The sequence below is a fragment of the Carassius gibelio genome, chromosome B8, assembly GCF_023724105.1.
Source record: "Carassius gibelio isolate Cgi1373 ecotype wild population from Czech Republic chromosome B8, carGib1.2-hapl.c, whole genome shotgun sequence".
Lineage (NCBI taxonomy): Eukaryota > Metazoa > Chordata > Actinopteri > Cypriniformes > Cyprinidae > Carassius > Carassius gibelio.
Window position 1 is genome coordinate 1,648,537 of NC_068403.1, and position 17,478 is coordinate 1,666,014.

The window sequence follows — 17,478 nt, forward strand, 5'->3', positions numbered from 1 at the left end:
GAAGATATTGAAACAGATTTATAGACGATCGACCTGAAGAATGAAAGTTGTATTATATACTTAATATCATGCCCATAGCAATGTAAAAAAAATAAAAAAACTTTATCTCAGAAGGAAGGTCTTAATTGTGTAAAACTATTTTGATATTGAAATCATACATATTTTTTAAATATTTTTAATTAGGGATGCACCGATACCACATTTTGTAAATGTTTAAAAGAGTAATTTTTTTGTAAATTATAAAGAGTGTTTTTAGAGTTTTCAGGTAGATCTAACAGGTAGGCTACGGAAAAACCGATTTGAACAAGGCTACGTTCACTTGAGATATAGGGCTAACTGACTGAGGATACTCACCAAGACCAGCGTTTTAAATTATGTAGACCCTCTAACCCTAACACATTTACAAGTGATGTATAGTTTACACTGTAGTTTAGGGGATGCAGAAAGTGTTGTAAATATTTTTTTCATTTACACATCATCTATGAAGTACAAAAAAAAGAACATTTATGAAACGCAAAGTCACGTTTAGTAAAAGATTAAAATAAAAGGCTACACGGTCATATTGGTAAGATGGTTGCAGCAATTTTTAAGGCTGCCCAAACATTTACAAACGATTGACTTTGAAATCTGACTATCACAAGCTAACATGTCATCAAACTATTCAGGCTGTCTGTAAAAGGACCACAACACAACCTTTTCACATGCCCTTCTTTTGGGCTGGAGGGTGTTACTAACCTTGACCAGTCGCTCTGCTCGTAAGGATCGAGTCCTTTGATTCTCTTTATTTTCTCGTCATATCTCATCTTTGCTTTAGGATTTAGTTTTAGGCAGTATGGTCCGACAATGTTTTCTTTAGCCCGCTGCATTTTGTAGGATTATATTTCGTTTTTCACGCTAATTTTTCATTATTTTCATGGCAGAACACTAGCCTGCTATGCCAGACCATGCTAACTGGCCAAACATACCCATAATTCTTTGCGTTCTGATGACGTTGCCGCCCAGTTGGTCACATGTGTTAGCGATCTCTATTCCTCCAGACACGCTGTATAAACGATACTATTAAGACCGTTTTCCAGGTTAGATGGGCTGCATAGCGCTCAAAACCAACATGAAAAGGGTAGCTAGTAATGTTCACTTAGCGTTTTGTTTTGTTGTTAAACTGTGTAAAATGAGCGGTGACGCTGGATGGTATCAAGCTAATAGACGGTAGCTAACATTAGAAGTTAAGCCTGCACTTTTTGACATTCAAACAGGAGGCATATTGTCTGAACCAACTCAAACAGTGATTAAAATGCAGAAGCTTAATTTTAACAGGATCCGCTGTTTGACGGCGCCAGCCGGAGGCGGAGCTGATCCTCTGGGCAGCACCAAAACGAATTTGAATTTGAACTTGAAGGCGGATCCGCCTAGGAGTCTCCTGCTGATGCACATTTCATGAATCATTTGAGATCAGGGCTTTGGAGCAGATTTGCAAAACATTGATTCAGATCGGGAATCCGAAGCGCGTTTCGCGAATCATTTCAGGGCTTGAAAAAAAATTCACAAAACATTTGATTCAGATCGGGACTCCGAAGCCCGTTTCGCGAATCATTTGAGATCGGGACTTCGGAGTGAGTTCTCAAAACATTGATTCAGATCGGGAGTCAGAGTCGCGTTTCGCGAATCATATGATCGGGACTTCAGAGCGAGTTCACAAAACATTGATTCAGGTCGGAGTCGCGTTTCGCGAATCATTTGAGATCGGGGCTTCAGAGCGGTTTTGCAAAACATTTGATTCAGATCGGGACTCCGAAGCGCATTTCGCGAATCATTTGAGATCGGGACTTCGGAGTGAGTTCTCAAAACATTGATTCAGATCGGGAGTCGGAGTCGCGTTTCGCGAATCATATGATCGGGACTTCAGAGCGAGTTCACAAAACATTGATTCAGATCGGGAGTCGGAGTCGCGTTTCGCGAATCATTTGAGATCGCTTCGGAGCGGATTTTCAAAACATTTGATTCTATCATGTAGGCTACTTGTCTAGTCTAGACCAACTTTTAATAAAGAGCAAAGAGGTTTAGAGACAGATTTTTGTTAATAGCCCGTTACTAATACCACAGTCCATAGCATCAGTAACTGTATAATTTAGTAAGAGAAAATCAAAACAAAATAGGATGAGTTTCCATTTTTATTTTATTTATGGAGCAATGGTAATCCTGACCTCTGTGCAGTGTTTAGGGTATTTCATGACCCCAAATAAAATTCTAATTCATCTAAATGACATGACACTTAATGACTTTACCAAAACAGAAATTGGGATGTCTGATTGTATATTAGTGTAATAAAATCACTCAGAATGTTCATATAGTGCTTTTGTTTAAAATTGTAATTTTAAATGTTTTCCAGTAAATGGCAGAAATCTACCTTAAGTACGGCAAATTTTTCATATGACCATGTATGAAAGCAAGAAATGTAGATATACTTTAAATTAACTACATATTTATTTTGTATAAGCATTTCATATAAACATTTTTTTCAAAAAATTAACATTTAAACAAATTCCATATCAACTGTATAGTAAAAACATTAAAGGAAGTGATGTTACAATTCATGATTGTCTAGATATTGGTGTTTTTAATTTCACCTCTTAAAGCACTTTCTTTTATCATTGCAAATATCAGTATTCAACAATTTGGGATTAAAACATCAAAATATTATGCATTTGTAATTGCAGGTTAAATGCATTTATATCTTGCATTAAACAGTGTGTGTAAACATCTGTCGGGGTCTCTAGAGAGCGATGTGTAGAGGATTGAAACTTGAGCCAGAGGTTCTTCACAGCTACCAGGAGACCTTTGACGTTAACGTTATTCCATCTAGTCTCATCATCCACCCTGAAGCGCCACACCTTGGTGCAGATGGCAAAGTAGTGGACCCAAATGAAGAACCTGCCTGTGGCCTGGTATAGGTTAATCGCCCTGATGTGAAAGAAATGGGAGAGGCATCCCACGTTGAGTTTATTGGGGACCATGCAAAACTGAGAAAGAATCACACAATTGGCATTCCACGGTCAGCTGATGGTTACTGGACTAGTTAACTTGGTGTGATCTTGTAACAAGTACAAGAGGTGACTTCCATGTGGAGAGGGTATGGAGAGATGATGAGCTGATCACAGAGATCACGGCTAAAGTTGTTGAATTCTACTTTGGCACATACATTCATTTTTTGCTAGGAAGAAAATAGGCATGAAAAATTTACCAACAAATGATGTTCCTGTTCTATAGTGAATGTAGTTCTATAGTGATCTATTACAAGAAGAAAACAGTTACCCCAATAAGTCATGCTTCAATTAATTACATTTTATTGTTATTTATGTTATATTGTTGCAACATACCTACCCCAAACTGGAAAGATTTGTCAGGAGGGGTTGGTGATTTCTGATGTGTTCAGAATCTGAAACGATATTGCAGATCATAAGTAAAAGTAAAGAGTTATATTTTTATTAACATTTTCTAACTTAAATCTAAGACTAAAATCTAAGCATTAAATTCAGCAAAAAAAAAAAAAAAAAGCACACTGAGAAGTATGTGAAAGATTATATGTATAATGTTGGTTAAAACCCTGGCTGAGAAGGTAACAAAAGCTTAAACTTACTAGAAGATAGCAAAATTGGCTTATCACAAAGCAGGCAAGTTACTAGCAGGAGAAGAGGAGCATGATGTCACTAGCAGGTGTGTAGATGATGCTGATGTCACTAGCATGTGTTTTTTTCCAGCTCCTTTATTTTTCCCATGACTCAGCAAGAGCACTTAATTAACAAAAAGCAAACATGTATTATTTTGTGTTAAACATAATGGGGGGGTCATGGGCATAATGTATTTAATGAAAAAAATATCTGAAGATTGTTATGAAAATGAAAAAAAAATCTGACATGATAATCTGTCTATGAAAACATGAACAAATGATTAGGACAGGTTAGATGATTAAGATGAAGCAATGTTATTAATAAAAGAGCAAGAAATATCTGTCTGAGGTGAAAGTATACCAATAAACGGAAGCTAATTCTATGACGCATCCTATGATAAATCAGATAACTGATCAGACGTAACATACAACTTGTATCAGCACAATAGGATGATATGTTATGCGTTAGAGAGAGAGAGAGAGAGAGAGAGAGAGAGAGAGAGAGAGAGAGAGCTCCCTCTGATGCGTATTCATGACAGCGCGCTGAAAGATGGGCAAGGATAGATTTTACTATATATTCCTATAAAGTTCTCATTATAAATGTAAGGCAGATTTGTGCTATATTTTCATCTACGTTATTAAGTGTAATAGTTGTAATTAAGTTTTATTTTTAAGTTAAGTTTTATTTTCCATAAACCACCTGCGCGTTTTCGAAGCCTAGGAATTGAATTATGCCCACAAATATGACGGGAAAAAAGCTTGGCTGCATTATTATAACATCATTAATAAAATAATATCAATAATAATAGAAAAATAAAACATTTAAGAGCAATATCATTATCGGGCATTGCCTATGAGCATGAAACGAATCGCTGATGTGCAGCGATTTCAGCCTAATTGTTCATGTTAATTAATCAGACGTAGAGTAGCTCTTGCAATTTTTATCTGAAAAAAATTCGCAGATGCAGATATGAACTTGACCGAAAGTGTAACTCGGATTGCGCTTTACAAACACGAAAGTACAATAAATTTACATAGTGTCACACTGTCACTATCATTATTTTTTTATGTATTGTAATATTTAATTTATATTTTGTATTCAATTTGCACTTTCTGATCAACCAAAATATTATTTAACAGCATGGAAATCACTGATTATTGCCAAATAATCGAATAAGATTTAAAATATATTTAAGATAAAAACTATGACAAACAAATAATTTTGATTTTCGTCATCTCGAATATGTTTAATGTAATTAGGCTATAAATATATCCAGTCCATTTTTATTTTATAAAGACCATTTCATTATTTGTCTGTGATTTAAAAATGAACACACAAAGATTCTTTTTTTTTTTGCTACTTTATTCAAGTGCATTTTTTTAAACAAATCATTGTCTTCAAGTATAACTTTAGCATCATTTTTTAATCCAGCGGTGAAACATAGTATTTTAAAATATAAAGAAAAAAAAGTTCACCAAGTTTAACCAAACAACTATTATAAGGTATAAAACAGAGACCAAATAGCCTAGATATTTTAACTATGGTTAAAACTCAAAACTAAAATAATAATTATAAAAAAAATGGATATTATATTTACCACGACCGGTGAAACATTCAAATGTCTATTCAAAAAGATAAATCGGTCTACTTGCTCAGGTGAGAGCCGAGCGCGCAGCCTGTTCACATTTAGTGGAATTAATTCGCTCCGCAGGAACAGATGTTGCAGGAACAGACAGGTACCACCGGACAAGTAAACCTTCTCTGTCCCTGAAACTAATGGGCAGCAAATCTTTCACCACCATTTCAGCGAACAGCTTTGTCGTCTTCTCGGTTAATGCGTTGCATTTAGGTCTTATGGCAAGTGATTCAGTGCTCGTCTGAGTTGCCGCTCTGTTATCGCCAGATATTTTATGTAGGTACGCATTTTAGATGATAGCGCATTGTATTTGTTGTAGATTTGTGTGACAGCTTGGCGCTACACAGCTTACCCTGAACTGTATTTTCATCGTTCTTCTCAAAGGGAAGCCAGCCATTACTACTTGACTTTCCCTTACGAAAATTAACCATGGTTTTACTACAAATAAAACCAAAAAACCATGGTTACTGTAGTTAAACCATGGTAACCACAAATTAACCATGGTTTTGCTATATTAACCATAGTTTAACCATGGTATTTGTAGTAAATCTGTGGTTTTACAAATGGCAGTCAATACGCCAAAAAACCATGGGTTACTACAGTTTTACTATAATAAAACCATGGTTATTTTTCGTAAGGGTTGAGGCCATGCTTATCTGTCTTCTTACGTCTTTTGAGGAATCAAGTGGGAAGCTAACCAATCAGAGATCAGGGCACCGCCCAACGTGCTGCCATAATCAATCAGAAATAATAATAATAACTAGAATTAAAAGTTAGTGAACTAACTTTGATGTTGGCTTGGCCATCTTGGCCATGGGGCAAAAGAGCCACAGTACTTGTGTGCCCAACATTCTTGAGTTGCCCTGCTGCAAAAAAATAAAAATAATAATACCATAAAAAAATACACCTGCAACAGTCTTTTTCCATGGTCCCTTGCTGTTTTCTTTTTTTAATAAAAAGCCTAGGCTATGATAACAGCTACGACAGGGTTATCTAGCAGAATGCGAAATAAGTCATGCAAAAACCATAATCTCCTAAATACCATTCAATGTAATCTTATTTTAATAGTACTGACAACATATTTTAAGTTATCACACATTACTGAAAAATTAAAGAAGGGACACTATATATAGTATACTTTGGCGAGTCAAGAGCTAAACAAAAAGTCCTGTTTCATTACAAAATACTGTAACTTTTATAAACTTTATACTATCACCACAAAATTTTAATTAATATTTATTATAAAATAAATATTTCATAAAACTGAAACTTAAATATATTATTTCTATAGGCTATACAAAACAGAAAAGAAAAAAGACTAAATAATAAAGCTGAATAAGCTGATCTATAGCATGTTAAATGGTGGTTGACTGTCTATGAATGGTACAGCCCTCTAAGCTCACAGAAGTGGTTTGACCCAAGTCCTCAGCAGCCAATGAAATTGACCTCTTCAAACTGATTTTTAACGTGTACTTCAGTGTATTTCACGTGTATTTCAACATGAAATACATGTTAAATACCCGCTGATTTTTCACGTGTAAACAACATGTATTTAACGTGTTAAACAATATTGGATATAATATCGGAGTAATATAGTATTTTAAGAAGCTATTAAAAAATATATAAATGACTTTACCATGTTGTGCAGTGCCGATAAATAAATAATATTAAATACGTGTTGTCTACGCATGAAATACACGTATTTTACGTGTTGTTGACGCGTTAAAATTCACGTGTATTTGACCCTCTTGGCCTTCCATACACATTAAACGTGAAAAAAGGACATCGCGTTGTTTTGATATGGATTACTTTATCACAGAATATTTGTTCGGGAGCACTTGTTTGGTTTAAAAGTAGACATGTCAAGTTTTCTATAGATATATCTCTCATGTCTCTTCGTTGAGTATTCATGGAGTTACAGTTCATTTTAATGTCGTGTTTGTAAATGAAGATCAGCGCAGACCAAGGCTGCAGACAGCACACCTTGTTTGTTATCTTTATTTTATAAGTGCCCAAAGTTTTGTTGTTATTATGTTTGTATCCAAAAAAAGTAGACCCTTTACAGAGACACGTTAAAATTCACGTCTATTTGACCCTCTTGGCCTTCCATACACATTAGACGTGAAAAATGGACATCGCGTTGTTTTGATATGGATTACTTCATCACAGAATATTTGTTCGGCAGCACTTGTTTTGTTTAAAAGTAGACATGTCAAGCTTTCTATAGATATATCTCTCATGTCTCTTCGTTGAATATTCATGGAGTTACAGTTCATTTTAATGACGTGTTTGTAAATGAAGATCAGCGCAGACCAAGGCTGCACCTTGTTTGTTATATTTATTTTATAAGTGCACAAAGTTTTGTTGTTATTATGTTTGTATCCAAAAAAAAGTACACCCTTTACAGATTCGATTGATGTATTGCTCGATTAAAACTGAAAGTTTAATTTAGTAAATTTCGGGGTTATCAGGAGAAAATGACTCAAAACGCGTATATGCGTTAATAGACTCCAGAGTTAAAAGGCTGTCGTGACTTTTTTTCCTTCCAGTATTCATAAGCTGTATCACGCTGTCAAATTATATTTCATTTTGCACACATAAACAGTTCAAAAACACCTGAATTCTGCTCTTGTTGTGTTCTAATGGGTGGATTCGTGCAATTCGCTGTGATATTATTTTTGGAAGCGCTCATTTCTCTCTCGTCTTTCTCTCTGTTCTTTGGCCAGAGACATAATTTACGTTATAAAACGTATTCTTAAAATACACATTTCTGTTTTAATAAATGGTCATATTAAATCATAGCATAACACATAAGTAGGTACAAAAATAATCAGTGATGCATGCGACCCTTTTGGTCTCAGTGTAGCTCCCTGCTTTACCATGTTATGCAACGCTGAGCAATCGCTGCGATGTTCAGCCTGACAGATAAATCTCACAAGCACATATAAACACTCATTTTCATGTGTATAATATATTCTTCTAATTGTTTTGTGCCGTTTCGCTGCAGTGTTTTAATGTGAAAGGCTGTAATTTCTCTGTGGACTTCAAGTGTTCAGAGAAATACATCGCTAGCTCGCGGGCAGTTGGCTGCCGCGAATATATCATGTTATTACTTTAAACAGTTCAGAAACATCTGAATTTAGCTCTTGGTGTGCTCTAACGTGTGGATTGCGTGCAATCGCCGTCTTAAAAGGTCTTAAATAAGAATAAATTCGCTCGTTGTGAGCTCTAAGAGACAATGCCTCCAGCAGCTGACCAGCCGTGATTCTTCTCTCGTCTGACTGGTCTCTGCCCAGAAATAAATTATTAATGAGCCCTGACCCCTGTAATCAGATATGTTGGTTTAGCTTGTCAGTTTGAGGGAAATTGTATTATTTACTTGTATTTTTAACCAATGTAAAAGTGAAAGTAAACAAAACTCCGGGTATTGCAACCAGTAGGGGCGCGATTTTTCTCAGACAATGGAAGTCTATGGGTAATGAGTTTTTACATTTAAAAATTAATAAAAAAAAAACTTTAAGTCTGATCATTCTGAAAAGATATAGCAACCTGCACCGCTCTATCCCGCAGGTGTCTGCCGAGTTTGGGGCTTGTGGCTTTAAAGCCCTAGGAGGAGTAGCGTTTAGAATTTCTGTGTCAGAAAAATAATAATAAGAAAAAGAAGTAGTTTAAATAGCATAACAGTATGTTGGCTTGTTGCCAAGCCAACATAATAATTTCGATAATCGTTTACTTGATCGATCATCGCTGTCGCGGTCGAGTACTCGATCACTGTTGCACATCCCTACTGCTCAGCTGTGATTGCTGCTGTTGAACATTGAGCTATGCTACAAACTTTTTTCAGTTTTATTTTTATGCTTTAACTACTTAATAAACGGGTTGCAAACCTGTCTACATAGGATCACATTGGTCAAGACAATAAACTATATAAAATCGCACCTTTGTAACATATCAGTCAGCATTTGAACTGCTATGTGTGTGTGTGCGAGTTTGTTTATTTAGAAGTTTTTCATATGTATCATTACATTATTCAAGTAAGCTCCAAACCAGTACCTGCATTTAAAGTTGTAATCCGACAAAGGATGCAGCAAACCAATTCCATCACCGTCTCCTCCATTATGACGTAAAAACATAACAGCAAAAACAAGCAGTTCTGTCTCCACCACAGCAAAAACAAGCAGTTCTGTCTCCACCTCTCCTGACAGGTTTGTACTCTCGTCAGTGCCCCTCTTGCACTGTTGCTATGCGACACAGCAGTAATCGGAAACACCTGGTGGCGGAATTAGGAAATCCTGCAAATGCGGAGCATCTCAAGCACTTCGGAGCGGATTTGCAAAACATTTTATTCAGATCGGGAGTTTTGCGAATCATTTGAGACGGGAGGTCGGAGTTTGCAAAACATTTGATTCAGATCGGGACTCTGAATCGCGTTTTGCGAATCATTTGGCTTGACAAACATTTGATTCAGATCGGGACTCCGAATCGCGTTTTGCGAATCATATGGCTTCGACCGAGTTCGACAAACATTTGATTCAGATCGGGACTCCGAATCGCGTTTTGCGAATCATTTGGCTTCAACTGAGTTCGACAAACATTTGATTCAGATCGGGACTCCGAATCGCGTTTTGCGAATCATTTGGCTTCGACCGAGTTCGACAAACATTTGATTCAGATCAGGACTCCGAATCGCGTTTTGCGAATCATTTGGCTTCGACCGAGTTCGACAAACATTTGATTCAGATCGGGACTCCGAATCGCGTTTTGCGAATCATTTGGCTTTGACCGAGTTCGACAAACATTTGATTCAGATCGGGACTCCGAATCGCGTTTTGCGAATCATTTGGCTTCAACAGAGTTCACAAAACATTTGATTCAGATCAGGAGTCTGGCCTATTATTAGCCCATTAATAATTACTCTCAAAATAGGACAACTGACAAAAAAGTAACAACAAAACACATTTAATATTAAAGCTGCAAGCAGCGATGAACGGGCCCTCGCACCCGGTCTCACCGCCATCGTGTGGCTTTAGTAAAAAAGTGAACGTGGAGAAATATGCATTTAAACTCATAAACATAAGTGCAATATATCCAAGTTTATTCCATAAGTGTGCCAATCTTCCTGTTGCCAGCAGGTGGCGCTATCGTTATAATGGAATATTGGCCTTCAAATGTGTTCAAGCCAGGACCCTTACCACACATGTGAAGTTTGGGCAAGATCGGACATTTTATGCCTGAGTTATAACATCTTTGATTCCCATGGCGAGACATCGAACTTCGTCATGGCGCCATGGACACACCTTTTAACAAAAAACTCAAGATCTTCACAACTAAACATCACACAGGTCTTTAGATTAGACTGACCACAAAAAAGACATTAATGTCATAAAATTTCTAGGAGTAGTTTGTCACAGTGTAAAATATGTCACTTCCTGTTGCCAATAGGTGGCGCTATGACTATAACTGAATATTGGTATGTAGATCTGTTCAGCTCAAGAGTCTTATCAAACATGTGAAGTTTGGGGCAGATTGGACATTGTATGTCTGAGTTATGGCACCATCATTTTTCATGGCGAATCATCCAAATTTGTCAGGCCGCCATGGACGAAACCTCAATTCCTTCGCAATTTAACATCGCAAAGGGCTTTAGATTACACTGACCAAGTTTGGTGTTGATCTGAATAAATCTCTAGCAGGAGTTCGTTAAAATACAACCCCTGAAAATGACAAAAACAACACCAATTTTGCAGGGGAAATTAAAAATAACCGACTTCCTGTTGGGATTCGGATTTCGTACCAAGAGACTTTTTGGATCTGATCTAATTTCAACCTCTTATTTGAATATTTTGGTTTGCCATGGGGTGTGCAGACACAAACTAATGCGGGATTAGATGTAACAATGTTTTTTTGTGCCAAAATTCAAATATATTTTAAAGATATTGCTGAACATTTATTTTACCATTTAGCAAAATTATTTAAGTAGAGAATTGTACTTCTGCTGTTAGAAGGAAAAAAATTCAAGTGATTGCTCTGGCGCTGCATGTGCGTGCAGTTAAGCTTTGTCTGTTCATTATCATTATAAAAAAACGGTAACTTTAAACACAAACACACACTGCTCAGTTTTTATGTAGTAAAATCTGTACCGTTAAGCGTTATCACCTTACTGTCCTGATGTAAAACATTTTGTTTTACGTGGATATTGGAAGCGAGTGAAGTAAGTAAATAATATTTACAGAAAAATGTGATTTTGTGTCGAATGAGAGACCCAACTTTAGTTTGAGTTTCATTCTAGCCTAAAATGATCGTTCGTTTTGGCTTGTGAATTTATGTAGCTTCTTATATCTTTTAATTATATTCTCTAAAATACTGTTAAATTTAAAGGATTTGTTGTGGAGCAAGGAGAACTTAAACAGCCTATGTTTTCATTGTTTATTATTATTATTTATCATATATTTATTTGACCCTCTAACTTTAGCACTCACTATTCTAGTTCTACTCTTTAAAAAAAATAATAAAAAAAAATAAATAGATCGGGACTCTGACGCGCGTTTCGCAAATTATTTGAGATCAGGACTTTGGAGTGAGTTCGCAAAACATTTGATTCGGATCGGGACTCCGAAGCACGTTTCGAGAATCATTTGAAATCAGTCCCAGCGGATTTGCAAAACATGATTCAGATCGGGACTCCCCCACACATCAAAAAGTACTGCGCAGCCGTGTTGCGGCTTCCGGAACGGAACTGTACCGGCGTCAACTTGCGGGCAATGACGGATCCGATACGAATTCGGATCCCGGACCCACCGTTGCACCGCGCTCCACGATTAAAACCTTACCTCCACGGTGGGTCCGTTTGGGTCCTGCAAATTGAAACATATCCGCAACCATACTGTCTCATCTGAACATGGTCCGTTTCGGACCCGTTTATCTCAATTTCAAAATCCCTTCTGTTCTTGCTGTAGGATAAAATAAATTGTAAGATAAACTAATACATATTTCTAGCCTAGGCTACTACAGAAATATAAACAGAAGCTTAAATCTGAATTGCTTTGTAATTATAACCGAACAATATTGTAAATAAGCCTAAAAAAACTTTTAAAGATTTACAGCATGTCAAAAGGGTAGGCTTTTTATTATTATGATTAGCTTGATAGTTAACAGGAATATTTTTAGTAGCCTACTTTCCTTACTAAATAAGTGACCGTGTCCGTCCGTTTTTACTGACGCACTAACTATTGCATTGTGTTAAAAATAACATCAGGTATAGGTCTACCTGATTGAACAATCTGCGTGTGTAAAGTAGCCATCAGCTGCTCAGGGAGTTATGGTCAGACTAGGTTTGATTTTGAGTTGCAAAAGAGGGTAACACTTTATAATAACGTTCAGTTGTATGTATTTTATAAGTCAGTGGTTAAATAATGATGAACTAATCATTTACAAAACATTCATAAATTATTAGCAAGTGATGTACTATCATTTTAAGTATGTTTTGTAAATTCTGTTACAAGTCATTTGCAAATGTCTTGTACATGATTAACTATCAGGGTTGGTACAGATTCTGTTAAATGAAATTCCAGGACTTTCAAGCACTACTTTTTTGGATTTCGATCAGCACTTATCAAACATCTAACAAATATCTTCATTTTTTTAACTCAAGTTACATATCCAGCATATGGTGTCTGATGTTTCACTGTCATGCTTGGGGAATCCTCTTAACCATTGAGAAGATATTGAAACAGATTTATAGACGATCGACCTGAAGAATGAAAGTTGTATTATATACTTAATATCATGCCCATAGCAATGTAAAAAAAAAACTCTTTATCTCAGACAGGCGGCAGCGTTAATTGTGTAAAATTATTTTGATATTGAAATCATACATATTTTTTTATATTTTTAATTAGGCATGCACCGATACCACATTTTGTAAATGTTTAAAAGAGTAATTTTTTTGTAAATTATAAAGAGTGTTTTTAGAGTTTTCAGGTAGATCTAACAGGTACAGAAAACGCGATTTGAACAAGGCTACGTTCACTTGAGATAAAGGGCTAACTGACTGAGGATACTCACCAAGACCAGCGTTTTAAATTATGTAGACCCTCTAACCCTAACACATTTACAAGTGATGTATAGTTTACACTGTAGATTAGGGGATGCAGAAAGTGTTGTAAATATTTTTTTCATTTACACATCATCTATGAAGTACAAAAAAAAGAACATTTATGAAACGCAAAGTCACGTTTAGTAAAATATTAAAATAAAAGGCTACACGGTCATATTGGTAAGATGGTTGCAGCGATTTTTAAGGCTGCCCAAACATTTACAAACGATTGACTTTGAAATCTGACTATCGCAAGCTAACATGTCATCAAACTATTCAGGCTGTCTGTAAAAGGACCAAAACACAACATTTTCACATGCCCTTCTTTTGGGCTGGAGGGTGTTACTAACCTTGACCAGTCGCTCTGCTCGTAAGGATCGAGTCCTTTGATTCTCTTTATTTTCTCGTCATATCTCATCTTTGCATTAGGATTTAGTTTTAGGCAGTATGGTCCGACAATGTTTTCTTTAGCCCGCTGCATTTTGTAGGATTATATTCCGTTTTTCACGTTAATTTTTCATTATTTTCATGCCAGAACACTAGCCTGCTATGCCAGACCATGCTAACTGGCCAAACATACCCGTAATTCTTTGCGTTCTGATGACGTTGCCGCCCAGTTGGTCACATGTGTTAGCGATCTCTATTCCTCCAGACATGCTGTATAAACGATACTATTAAGACCGTTTTCCAGGTTAAATGGGCTGCATAGCGCTCAAAACCAACATGAAAAGGGTAGCTAGTAATGTTCACTTAGCGTTTTGTTGTTAAACTGTGTAAAATGAGCGGTGAGGCTGGATGGTATCAAGCTAATAGACGGTAGCTAACATTAGAAGTTAAGCCTGCACTTTTTGACATTCAAACAGGAGGCATATTGTCTGAACCAACTCAAACAGTGATTAAAATGCCGAAGCTTAATTTTAACAGGATCCGCTGTTTGACGGCGCAGGCCGGAGGCGGAGCTGATCCTCTGGGCGGCACCAAAACGAATTTGAACTTGAAGGCGGATCCGCCTAGGAGTCTCCTGCTGATGCACATTTCATGAATCATTTGAGATCAGGGCTTTGGAGCGGATTTGCAAAACATTGATTCAGATCGGGAATCCGAAGCGCGTTTCGCGAATCATTTCAGGGCTTGAAAAAAAATTCACAAAACATTTGATTCAGATCGGGACTCTGAAGCCCGTTTCGCGAATCATTTGAGATCGCTTCGGAGCGGATTTTCAAAACATTTGATTCTTTCATGTAGGCTACTTGTCTAGTCTAGACCAACTTTTAATAAAGAGCAAAGAGGTTTAGAGACAGATTTTTGTTAATAGCCTGTTACTAATACCACAGTCCATAGCATCAGTAACTGTATAATTTAGTAAGAGAAAATCAAAACAAAATAGGATGAGTTTCCATTTTTATTTTATCTATGGAGCAATGGTAATCTTAACCTCTGTGCAGTGTTCAGGGTATTTCAGGACCCCAAATAAAATTCTAATTCATCTAAATGACATGACACTTAATGACTTTACCAAAACAGAAATTGGGATGTCTGATTAATAAAATCACTCAGAATGTTCATATAGTGCTTTTGTTTAAAATTGTAATTTTAAATGTTTTCCAGTAAATGGCAGAAATCTACCTTAAGTACGGCAAATTTTTCATATGACCATGTATGAAAGCAAGAAATGTAGATATACTTTAAATTAACTACATATTTATTTTGTATAAGCATTTCATATAAACATTTTTTTCAAAAAATTAACATTTAAACAAATTCCATATCAACTGTATAGTAAAAACATTAAAGGAAGTGATGTTACAATTCATGATTGTCTAGATATTGGTGTTTTTAATTTCACCTCTTAAAGCACTTTCTTTTATCATTGCAAATATCAGTATTAAACATTTTGGGATTAAAACATCAAAATATTATGCATTTGTAATTGCATGTTAAATGCATTTATATCTTGCATTAAACAGTGTGTGTAAACATCTGTCGGGGTCTCTAGAGAGCGATGTGTAGAGGATTGAAACTTGAGCCAGAGGTTCTTCACAGCTACCAGGAGACCTTTGACGTTAACGTTACTCCATCTAGTCTCATCATCCACCCTGATGCGCCACACCTTGGTGCAGATGGCAAAGTAGTGGACCCAAATGAAGAACCTGCCTGTGGCCTGGTATAGGTTAATCGCCCCGATGTGAAAGAAATCGGAGAGGCATCCCAGGTTGAGTTTATTGGGGACCATGCAAAACTGAGAAAGAAACACACAATTGGCATTCCACGGTCAGCTGATGGTTACTGGACTAGTTAACTTGGTGTGATCTTGTAACAAGTACAAGAGGTGACTTCCATGTGGAGAGGGTATGGAGAGATGATGAGCTGATCACAGAGATCATGGCTAAAGTTGTTGAATTCTACTTTGGCACATACATTAATTTTTTGCTAGGAAGAAAATAGGCATGAAAAATTTACCAACAAATGATGTTCCTGTTCTATAGTGAATGTAGTTCTATAGTGTTCTATTAAAAGAAGAAAACAGTTACCCCAATAAGTCATGCTTCAATTAATTACTTTTTATTGTTATTTATGTTATATTGTTGCAACATACCTACCCCAAACTGGAAAGATATGTCAGGAGGGGTTGGTGATTTCTGATGTGTTCAGAATCTGAAACGATATTGCAGATCATAAGTAAAAGTAAAGAGTTCGATTTTTATTAACATTTTCTGACTTAAATTTCTCCCCTAAAATCTAAGCATGAAATTCAGCAAAAAAAAAAAAAAAAAAAAAGCACACTGAGAAGTATGTGAAAGATTATATGTATAATGTTGGTTAAAACCCTGGCTGAGAAGGTAACAAAAGCTTAAACTTACTAGAAGATAGCAAAATTTGCTTATCACAAAGCAGGCAAGTAACTAGCAGGTGAAGAGGAGAATGAGGTCACTAGCAGGTGTCTAGATGATGCTGATGTCACTAGCAGGTGAGTAGATGATGCTGATGTCACTAGCAGGTGTGTAGATGATGCTGATGTCACTAGCAGGTGTTTTTTCCAGCTCCTTTATTTTTCCCATGACTCAGCAAGAGCACTTAGTTAACAAAAAGCAGACATGTATTATTTTGTGTTAAACATAACACTTTAATAAAAACAACTCATTAATTTGGAAAGTTACTATCACATTTATGCAATAATATACCAGTTACTTAGAACATCAATTCAAAGTTAAATAACCTACAAACCATTATAAAATAATTTAAATTTTAACAGATGTTTGTTCAACTGCTCGTATTTCCTACATTGTTGTGGATTTTATTGATAACTTTTACTGTCTTTGTTAATTTTGTGTGAATTAAGCCAGACAGAGAGCAGTTTAAAAGGGTGATGGTAAAAGTATAAAAATGCCGCTTCACTAACCTGCTCGACTGTTAGCATAACTGCTACCATGTGCTACATTAAATGTATAACGTTACATCTAACAATACAAATAAACCATACTATATTTGATTAATGTCTATAGTAGCCGATAAGTTATTGTTTTAGTTAACACATTACACTCACCTGGGACTGGACGGCTGTTGTTATCGTGCTCCTGCACCATCTTGACATTTACTGCTCTGCACCACAAACATCCCGTTTTGACGCGTGATTTAACGTCTCCGCAACTTTTACACGCAACCTGGAAGGCACAGCTCACGGTGCCAGATCTTTACGACCGGACTCCGGTTGGACACGGACCTCATCCTCCGTGTAGTGCTTAACACACACTAAATTGCTATATGGTGCTAAGTTACCTTTCCTCACAGCCATTGTCGCCCCCTCCTCTCCCAGTCCAGCCCAATTTCAACGCTTTTTTAACATTTTTGTCGGTGGAAAAACTATGAAATGATAAATAATGTTGTTTTTTTATTTGAATTAGAACACAAAAGGCACACTACACATCTGATTACTTTTGGTCTCCGCCATTTTTCGGCAAGCGAATGAACGCTATAGCGCTCTCACCGGAAAATAACTTGAGATCGGGGCTTCAGAGCAAGTTCGCAAAACATTTGATTCGGATCGGGAATCCAAACGCGTTTCGCGAATCATTTGAGATCAG

At 36.4% G+C, this 17,478-nt stretch overlaps 1 long non-coding RNA gene across 1 annotated transcript; it reads right to left on the reverse strand.

Annotated features, from left to right (window-relative positions):
* Positions 1-2,248: 2,248 nt before the first annotated feature.
* Positions 2,249-16,440, reverse strand: LOC127963804 (uncharacterized). Its single transcript, XR_008154914.1, has 3 exons — positions 16,258-16,440; positions 15,997-16,051; positions 2,249-3,017 (listed from the first exon to the last, which is right to left on the reverse strand). It is a non-coding gene; the product is annotated as an uncharacterized LOC127963804 (long non-coding RNA).
* Between the last annotated feature and the right edge of the window lie 1,038 nt (positions 16,441-17,478).